The sequence below is a fragment of the Protomyctophum parallelum genome (genome assembly GCF_964188405.1).
Source record: "Protomyctophum parallelum genome assembly, chromosome: 7".
Classification (NCBI taxonomy): Eukaryota; Metazoa; Chordata; class Actinopteri; order Myctophiformes; family Myctophidae; genus Protomyctophum; species Protomyctophum parallelum.
This window is the reverse complement of record NC_139705.1, coordinates 51,418,732-51,429,515: the sequence shown is the minus strand read 5'-3', so window position 1 is coordinate 51,429,515 and position 10,784 is coordinate 51,418,732. Positions and strand designations below refer to the sequence as shown.

General features: G+C 40.0%; 1 long non-coding RNA gene across 1 annotated transcript; it reads left to right on the top strand.

Annotated features, from left to right (window-relative positions):
• The first annotated feature begins 2,671 nt into the window (after positions 1 to 2,671).
• Positions 2,672 to 4,133, top strand: LOC310861068. Its single transcript, XR_014569456.1, has 3 exons — positions 2,672 to 2,787; positions 3,533 to 3,693; positions 4,049 to 4,133. It is a non-coding gene; the product is annotated as an uncharacterized lncRNA (long non-coding RNA).
• Positions 4,134 to 10,784: the final 6,651 nt, after the last annotated feature.

The window sequence follows — 10,784 nt, the reverse complement described above, 5'->3', positions numbered from 1 at the left end:
ATACACTAGACGTATTCTTCATATTTGGAGCATGCCGAATTCAATGGCGGCGGTCTCGAATTTCCACGACGTTTGCAAAGGTCAAAGGTCAGCCAAAAGACTGCCACGGTGACCTTTGGGCCAAATGCCTTAAAAATGGGGTGAGAAATATTTCTTAAAATATGTAACACCCCCCAATATCCATATTCAGACCATGACGAATAAAATGGCATTGGTCTAGATTTTTTGGGACTCTTAATAGTGCCCAATAACGGCAAAAAGACTCGCCATTTAAGCCTAGGGTTAGATTTGAGGTTCCCAAGGTCGCAGAACAAAACCGAGACTATCACGACGATCGGCTCGTCGCTGTGATCGCAGAGGTATAAGTCTCATCCCGAACAGACTTACGATCATCGACGTAGGCACGCTGAACGTCAGACCTTTGCTTCTCTAGAACGCCACAACGGTAAGGCCTTCCGGTCTGATTTTCGGATATGTTATAGAGCTTGCAGAGACGCACGCGTGGATCTATAGAACGTCCTCGGGCGACCTTTCTAGGAGGCGGGGTCTTGTTTCACTTTTTCAGTCAGAATGCTGTTAAAGTCTATGGGTCTATGAGCTGTCTGATGCACACAGCTAAAGTGAAGGACGTTTTGTAAGACTGTCGGAGGCGTACATCGAAGACACCAAACCGTTCGTCTCGGCTAGCTCTCCGACATATTCGAACGTCGGACCGTAATGTTATATCGTTAGCGCGTTGTCGCGCGTCAAAGTCGGCAAATTGTAGGCCTTCGTTCAGGGCTACCGCCACGACTGTATGTCTGTTTGGTCCGAAACTTATACGGCTGGGATCGGGGCCGCGACCCGGTCGCGGTGATGGTCTCGGAATTGTTCTGCGACTTTCGCGTCAAAGTCGCACATTTCGAGGCATTCGTGCAGGGCTACCAACGCGACCGTATATCCGTTTGGCCCAAAACCTATATGGCTGTGATCAGGGCCGCGACCCGGTCGCAGTGATGGTCTCGGATTATTTGTGCGACTTTCACAACTTTTCTCACTAATTTAGGCCTCTTGCTAACTTAAGCCCCGCCTCCTCTTGCTAACTTAAGCCCCACCTCCTTTTTTGTGGGAGTGGTTTATGTAAATTAGGGGCGTGTCTAATGGGGGGGTTCTGATACTTATTAGGAGTGTGTCTAAAGCTAATTAGGGGCGTGTTTAATGAACCGGCCCGCAAGATGATTTAATCTGGCCCCCCACCTGTAGAGCATTAATTTATGAGTCTGTCAAAAAAGAAAGTAAGTCTCTAGCACATTCCTGTCAAAAGTTATGATTTTTTAAAGAAATATAAACCAAAATACTCATTCCCAGTTTTGTGCTAGTCTGATTGCTGTCAGCTGTGCTCAATTCAATGGATTGAATGGCGAGGCATGTCCCCCCCCTCTCTCTGCTGTTGCGTGTCAGAGTACTATATACTTCTCCAGTACAAGGTCTATAGCCGAGGGACCATTCAGTTCACAGCTTATGCCGTTATTTTACTAGAGACTGTAATTTAACAGTAGAATGCAGTATTTTATGCAAAGCCACATGGAAATAGGCCACACCCAGGTTTTCCCTTCAAAGTTCGTCAGTTGATTGTTGTTGGCCATGCAGTGAAGAAGCCTTCTGTAATCTTTTAGCCAACAGTTTTTTGCCAAGCAAACTAACAAAACAACACAAAAGAACAAAAGAAGAAGCAGAAAGAAGACTGATAATCGAAGAAGAAAATCAGACTGATATTAAGGTAAGCAAGTTGCCTACAGTCTATATTTGTATGTTTTAAACATCTGCTAGCTGCTAGCAACATTGCTCAAGCTACACAACTTACTTTGCCAACGTTGGCAATCAGATCTATAATCACACCAACCTTTTAAACATCAATAGGTGAGCAAGATGATATCATGTCATATGTTTACATAATCTGCTCTGATATGTTAACATATATGTGAGTGAGGCACAGGAGGACCCACATTTGCACACCCAATGCTTCTTTTAAGTGTGTTCATCCTGCAGATGTCAAAGACATTTCCAAACATACAGAACATTTAAAGTGTATAATGTTTCCCAGGGCTTGGATGGGGATTTGACTCTTCATGTAATTCAGCTTCTTGCAACCCATTTAGGAGAAAGCCAAGATGGACTGCTGATTTTGGCTAATGTGAGTATTGATCAATTATTGTTCAATATTGTGATTGTACACATGCTACAACATTATTATTTTTGTTCTAATTTATTTTAACTTTTCAGTGGTCTAACAAAAGTGATGACGTCGAGAGAAATTTCATCCTACCAGCCAGTCCTCGACTCTGCTTGGTATGTATTTTTGTGTAAAAAATGCCCTTTGTGTAAAATGAGGCAATCATAGAACCTTCATGTGAAGATGCCATGCCTTAATTGTATTTTAAGTGAAGATACATCTTGCTCAACTGAAACTGAAATGAAAAGTAGAGAGAGTCTTCTGTTCCATAAGTATTTCCTGCCCTTATTGCAATCCAAGCAACTGCCATTTTTCATGTTTTTGAGAAATATTAAAATGGAATCAAATGAATGTGCATGATAGTAAATACTTCTGTAGTCTCAATCTAATTTCAAACTCTGTATTTACTATTTACAGGGAATGAGTCCATGACAAGCCAGTGGATTATCAGGGTTGAGGGGCACGTGATCTGTGAGGGCATTCGGGTCAGGAGTTGCTGCACTGTTTGCGGTGTTCTACATTTTCAACTTCAAGTACCAAGACGAGGCCTTCAGAACCCTGGAATTCATTCAAAGGTATCTATTGCTGGTGTAAACATCATAGGTAATCCAAGCTCAGATATATTGTATATCTCTGCTGCCGGGAGTAAACCTCATAACTCCAAAATATTAATTTTTCAGGAAATGGAAATTAAGAAAACCTTATATTTTTAAAACAAAGCAATACACCCTCATCAAAGTTGGTGTTGTAACTTTATATATTGTCAATTACTTCCATGAGAGGGGGAGAGGTGGTGGAGTTGGCTGCTTTAGCAGACATTTTGAGGGTCCAATGAAGTTAAGAGGTTTTGTCCAAAGCACTTTTTACTACTTTACATTGGTTCAATGTTTTCGAAACAACACACAGACGTTTTTTTTAAACATAAAAAATGGAGTTTTGAGGTTTCCTCCCAACAGCAGTGGTAATGGTAAAGATAAGGCCTCTTCAATGAATTTCAGGCTAACAAAGGCCCCGTAGCTGAGAGAGATGCAGGTACCCACGCACACTACAAAAACTTCATTGAATAATATTGTGTTTCAGATTAAACTTTTATAGGTAGATTCATAGACTGGTTTCACAGCACTATCATCAGTGTTGTGTAAAATGTTGTTTGTTTGCCTTTTTTTATACCAAACCTCTAATGCATATATCCAATCTACACACTGACAGTACAAAATGCCACAGTGTGATGCATTGTAAGCTTGTAGATCTGCTATTTTCTGTGAATGCTCCCACCTATAGTATTTTGGACAAATTATTTTCCTTATTCCTTTCCCATAGATGGTTCATCCGTATTCACCCTGAAAGAGGTACCAAGGCCACCACTGGAACGGTTGTCTCCAAGAAGACGGGGAAACTGTTGCAGAAGAAGCCAGTGAGCGTCAACCCACAAGTAGCCACACTGCTGAAAAAACTGGTTGATTTTGAGTGGGAATTCATTGGTAGGTCACAGATATACTGTAGCAGCACTGTAGCACATTACCAGTCTACTGATGTATGTTAATGTTAATGTAAATGTACCATTTTCAAAGCATACTTATTTACATGCACATTGAGGGTGGGTGCTGGGCCAATAGTCTAGTCTACTAGAGCTTTCACACAGGTTTCAGGCAAAGGATTTACCTTATTATTGCAACAACATTTCGATCAACATTTTTAACCCTAGTCCCCCAAATGTTTTATGTTTTTGAGAAATATTTTGTTCATCTATTAAAATGGAGACAAATGAATGTGCATGATAGTAAATACTTCTGTAGTCTCAATCTAATTTCAAACTTTGTATTTACTATTTAACAGGGAATGAGTCCATGACAAACAGCCAGTGGATGATCAGTGTTGAGGGGCACGTGATCTATGAGGGCATTCGGGTCAGGAGTTGCTGTTTTCGGTGTTTTCAACTTCAAGTACCAAGATGAGGCCTTCAGAACCCTGGAATTCATTCAAAGGTATCTATTGCTGGTGTAAACATCATAGGTAATCCCAGCTCAGATATATTGTATATCTCTGCTGCCGGGAGGAAACCTCATAACTCCAAAATGAAAAATATCCATTTTATAAATATTTAAAATATTATTTATCAATATACACCCAAATTGTGTACCTCCCCTACTGTGTACCACCCACACAAACAGCAGGTGAGTCTCATCACTCTTGAGGAGCTGGGAATTTGACATTCTAGAATATACAAGTATACCAGAATACACAAAAGCCTTTTTAAAACCAGATGAATGGCCCATTTAGATCTATAGGTTGGCACTTGTTACCTGACTGCAACATTGTCTGTAACTCTACACTACTGGTGTGCAACCTCTATTATATACCTCCTTTCAAAGTTTTTCATTTTGAACCTTTTTAAATGTAATTAGCAGCTACATTGTTTTGCTTAATATTTTTGTTGTTTGTTTTACAGGAACTCCTGATTGAGGAGCCACGCGATGCAAACCAAGCCAAGGCCTCTTCCTTTCTCCATCGCTTCCCAATTTCTCCCTTTCATGTTAAGTATTTGCACTTCAACTGTGATGCACTGCTGTTAAAATGATTTTATTGATGCTGCATATTAATATTGCGTATGACGCAGATGATGCTGTGACTGATACAATGCTTGTTCTTGATGCTGCTGTTATAATATTGCATTATAATGCAGATGCCGTTTTTGCCATGTCCTGTCATTCAGGATTTTAAATGACAGTTTGTTAATTGAAACAGTTTATCTTTTATTTATTTTGTTTTAACAGTTTATCTTTTATTTATTTTGTTTTTTGGGGGGGTGGGGGGATATTAATTGAGACTTTTTGCTCATTGTCTACCCATACATGAGTCTGTCATTTATTATTGATTGCATTTAAAATAATAGAAAAAGCCAAAAAAGTTTTAATGGAGACTATTGTTGAATAGCAGCTTTAATAATAAACCAACTGTGTTGAATATCTATACCTGTGTGTTTTGTATTAGTTGTATATCAAGAATTGAAATTTTATTACATTTTATTGAAAACATGCATACTGGAACATACTGTAAAATGACAGTAAAACCCATAGTTATACTGTATTTTTACTGCATTTGAAAATACTGTATGCTGTTAAATTACCATGAACCCACATTTAACACATTGATTGCTAGAGTTTTCTATTTGCTCAGGCTTGGTGGTGCTGAGCGATTAACATTGGGACTTCTGAACTTTTTCGGGGCCCACAGCGAGGGGCCTCTTATAGCGAGAATCACACCGCATAAATCAAAAGGAAGCCAAACTAGTCCACTTCAATTTAAAAAAAAAATTATGATTCTACCATCTTCCATTCTGGAGATATTGACCTTTTTCTAACACCTGCTTTTCGCAGCACGCTGCTCTTTTGAAAAAACAGCAGAGATATGGAAGGTTGAAGTTGACAGACATTGACAGACAGATATAAAAATGAACACAAATAATATCATATACATACTACACACTGAATGAAAGCCCTGAATGTCTACTTTTAGGAGGAAAACAAATACACATGGTCCCATGTATAGTTTGTCAGTAATTGGCTATTGAATGCAGCTTGCGCCCACCAGAGAGGATTTCAGAAAATGCATGGACCAGAAGAACTATTATTCACAAAATAAGGCCTGAGCAGTGCAATGATTGCACTGCTCACTTCACAGGGGTGTGATTTTCATTATTATTACAGTAGAAGTATTTTTCTTATGAAAGCAGAGAGTCTTCTGTTTCATACGGTATATAGTATGTACATTTCGCTATAGGCCTTATTTTGTGAATAATAGTTCTTCTGGTCCATGCATTTTCTGAAATCCTCTCTGGTGGGCGCAAGCTGCATTCAATAGCCAATTACTGACAAACTATATTTGTATATATTTGTATATTTGTTTTCCTCCTAAAAGTAGACATTCAGGGCTTTCATTCAGTGTGTAGTATGTATATGATAATAATTTATTTATGTTTATATCTGCCTGTCAATCTCTGTGACTTTAAACCTTTATAACTCGCTATGATAACTTCATGAGGAAATGCTCACTTCACAGGGGTGTGATTTTTATTATTATTACAGTATTAGTTTTTTTCTTATGAAAGCAGAGGGTCTTCTGTTTCATACGGTATATAATATGTACATGTCGCTATAGGCCTTATTTTGTGAATAATAGTTGGACCTGAACAACTGCATTCAATATCCTACTGACAAACTGTACATGGGATCAATATTATGTATTTGTTTTCCTCCTAAAAGTAGACAATTAGGGCTTTCATTCAGTGTGTAGTATGTATATGACAATAATTTATTTATGTTTATTTTTATATCTGCCTTCAGAACGATAGTATAACGGTGAGATGCGTTACTGGATCGGTGAGTTTAGTGGTTGAGGTTGACATGTCTGGACATGTTTGAGGAAAGAAGCACAGGAGAGAGAGATGATCAAATAACTGGCTGCTTTGTTGGACAACGCTATCTTCACTTTGTTTGGGCAAAGAAGCAGAGATCAGCGATGGAAAAGAGTTTTATCCACGGCAGATAAGTAATGACGTATTATCGAGGGACCGCCATGATCAACTAACTGCCTGGGACCGAGGCTACGTTGTCACCAGCCAATGCAGCCATCGCTATCCGTTGTGTGATTGTAGCCTTTTTATTCATTATAATTGCAGTGATAAGACCTATATCACAGCCGGGCGTCTCTCTCGATACCGTGGATATAGCCTACATCCACAATCACACAACGGATAGCGATGATGGCTGCATTGGCTGACGAAGACGTAGGCAGTAAGTTGATCATGGCGGTCCTTCGATAATACGTCATTACTTATCTGCCGTGGATATAAAGCTCTTTTCCATCGCTGATCGTGCTTCTTGCCCAAACAAACAAAGTGAAGACGCGATGGCGATCCACACAACGGATAGCGATGGCTGGTGAAGACTGAAGACGTAGCCAGGCAGTTAGTTGATCATGGCGTGTGCCGTGTGCGTGTTGAAAACGTTATGAAATGGCGATCGTTGAAGATTATTCTTGGTTTATATACTGGCAGAGGGCAAATCGACACGACTGCGTTATATCTTTTTCCGAGAATGAGAGAGCGGTGCAAGGCGATTACAAGGCGCAGTGTGGCCTGGGGCCAGGGAACTCAAACTGCAATGCGATCCGGGCAGAAGAGACTCAGACTCCCCCCACAAAGATTCCTCGGGAGAAACCATGTAGAAACAGGAGGGGAGGGGGAATCGAGTGTATTCACAGACACTAGACTACTACTAGAGTATGGGTAACTCCATTTTAGATGCCCTGACATCTGCGTTGGTCTATGCCGTTGCCGTGCAGACCCATACGTGTAATGGAGGCATTGGAGGAGGGAGCGTCTTCGCCACAGACAGACCTCTTTTCAGGAGGGAGGGGCTTTTTACTCCCGGATCACATATTGGAGCTTCCTGGAGACGATCGCTGTTATTTTCCTCGGTGTCCTGGAGCATAGGACGTTGATGTACAGTAAGCAATAAAAAAACGTATAAAACGTATACATACGCTTCGCGCGTACGGCGTTCGATATTAATAAAGCGTATGGATACGTTTCCAGCATTTTTTGTGTTAATTTAAAGTTATATACTGTAATTGAAAAAATGGTATGCTGTTAAATTACCATGAACAGACATTTAATTTACAGCTATATACTGTAATTGAAAAAAAAGTATGCTGTTTAATTACCATGAACCCACATTTAATTTACAGTTATGTACTGTAATTGAAAAACGGTATGCTGTTAAATTACCATAGGCCTACATTTAATTTACAGTTATGTACTGTAATTGAAAAACGGTATGCTGTTAAATTACCATAGGCCTACATTTAATTTACAGTTATATACTGTAAATGAAAAAACTGTATATCTACTGTAAAATGAATTACAGTAGATGTACTGTAAAATAACAGTAAATTGCGGGCGTCAGTGCTGCCAGTAATTTACTGTAATAATACAGTGAAATCTCTTACAGTGTAGGTGTAATGTTAGAGACCACAGAAGACATGTAAATATGAAATAAATGCTTAAACATGTAGCTAGGTGTAATGTTAGAGGCCACAGAAGTGAACCTTTTCAAGCCTGTTTTCTCAACTCGCTGTTTCTCTGCAAGGCATTACTCTATAAGCCATATCTCCAAAATTGGTGGGTCAAACTGAACAACCAATGTCAATTTGAAGCTATGATTCCCTGCTTTCACATGAAATGAAAAAAAAAAAAAAAGAAAAAAGGCAGTCTCTCAGTCAAATTTGGTCACCCGCCACTGCATTTACATTAGGATGCATAATAAATATACTCTGTGATAAGAGACTGCTGTCTGCTGGCGGCGACATGCACATGAATCCAGCTCACTGCCAAAACCAGGCAGCCAATCACACAGAGGGACACATGTTGACAAAACAGCGTCCATATGATATGCAGACTGGAGCCAGCAGACATGAGGACAAATGGATGTACAGTACAGTACAGTACAGTACAGTACAGTACAGTACAGTACAGTACAGTACAGTACAGTACAGTACAGTAGTTTTATGCTGGGTTGCATGCTGAAAATAGCAGAAATAAAACAGCAGATATACAATCTCACAAGGCGTCGCGCTGCGACGCGTTGTGAGATTGTATATCTGCTATTTTCAGCATGCAACCAAAGTGTAAAATATGTCGTTACAACGACATCAAGGCCTGTCAAAACACATTTTAGTCGACTAAATCGTATGACATTTAGTCGACTAAAACTAGACTAAACACTAGAACATTCCAGGTGACTAAAATGTGACTAAAACTAAGTGAAAACTATTCAAGAGACTATGACTAAAACAAAAATAGAAATTTGCTGCCAAAAACAACACTGGTACAGTACAGTACAGTACAGTACAGTACAGTACAGTACAGTACAGTACAGTACAGTACAGTACAGTACAGTACAGTACGCAACTGGCTCTACAGCAAGCTATCATGTCTGGGCCATATGCCTCCTGCAGACTTCACAAGATGCTTCATATAAACAGCCTCTGTTGACACGGAGGCCGATAAACAGCACTGTAGCCAGTTGGAGTTCTTCAGTTGTAAATAAATATGAATGTACAATGTATTATTAATAAGAATGAAATATACAGTATGGTTGAGAAAACAAGGACACCCACATACTGTCTGTCCCTTATTGCTCTGTAGAGATTAAACAGGGAACGTGTGTATTACTGTACGTGGCAATATAACAACATAACTGTCACGAAGATCGGCCCAGTATTTCCACTTCCATCTTTTATGCATTAAAAATGTATGACTGCCGCAGAGAAAGACGGCTCATCTCCGTCGCTTTCGTCTGGCAGTGGCCAGGTGATTAGATCGCTGGGACACGATAATGAAACCAGGCAAGGTAGAGCATCTTACCGAGCATTTTGGCCTGACATGTCTTCTAAATCCTGACAGTTTTCTGAAATAGCTACAGTATGTTTCTATATCAGTGGTTCTCAATATTTCATGTCAAGGACCACAAAAATGGTATGTAATTGGCCCCCTGAGCCCCAAATGTTGTTCCAGAGACCCCCCCCCCCCCTCACCCCAGAAGCAAAGATTTGAGTGAAAAACGTTCGCTCTGAAAGAATATATACAATTCAAAGATTTGCGCCACATTTTCACGACTTAAAAAAAATAGCAGACCTACAAGCCCCCCCCCCCCCCCCCCCCCCCATGAGAGAAGATATTTACGGCTCTAGCAGTGATTCTCAACCCGTTTAATTTCAAGGACCCCCCCCAGTTTTTACATGCTTTTAGGCTACGGACGGACCCCCATTAAATGGCATTTCTATCTCTGGGACCCCCAATTTATTATTGTAAAATCAATGTTAATTTAACTAACTGAGAGTGTACAAATTACATTACATTCGTACACTCTCAGAGTTACAGACCCATAAGGGTCCATTTGGTTCCAAACTATATCATTTAGCTGGGGGACCCCCTGGAACTCTCTCAAGGACCCCTGGGGGTCCCCGGACCCCAACTTTGGGAACCCATGCTGTAAAGGACCGATAAAGCCACTCAGAATATTGTTTATCAGCACAGACAATCATAAATAATAATTCTCGGTTTGGTTTGTTTTGGTTCCATGATCATTGCTTATTGTTTATCGTTCTCAATTCCAGTCCTGCTATACTATACTGAATATAAATACACGTATATCAATATACTATACTGAACATGTTCTGTATGTTATTTCACTCTTTGTTTTCTCCTAAAAACCTTATGTGAGCATGACCAATGTGTGTGACTTTGGATGCTGATCTATAGCTTCCAGAAGCACACTTTTATCCCACGGTTTTGTAACCCATTAGCCGCTGATCTGAAAATATGATTTTTTCCAGGGGACCCCCCCCCCCCCCCCCCCCAGAAGCAATTAAAGATTTAAGTTAAAAAGCACTACTTTGAAAGAGAATATATATTCAAAGATTTGCGACACGTTTTCACGATTTTCCATAAATAGCAGATCTACAAGCTATAGAAATGTTTTGCCATTATTATTTGGGGGCCCACTTGTCA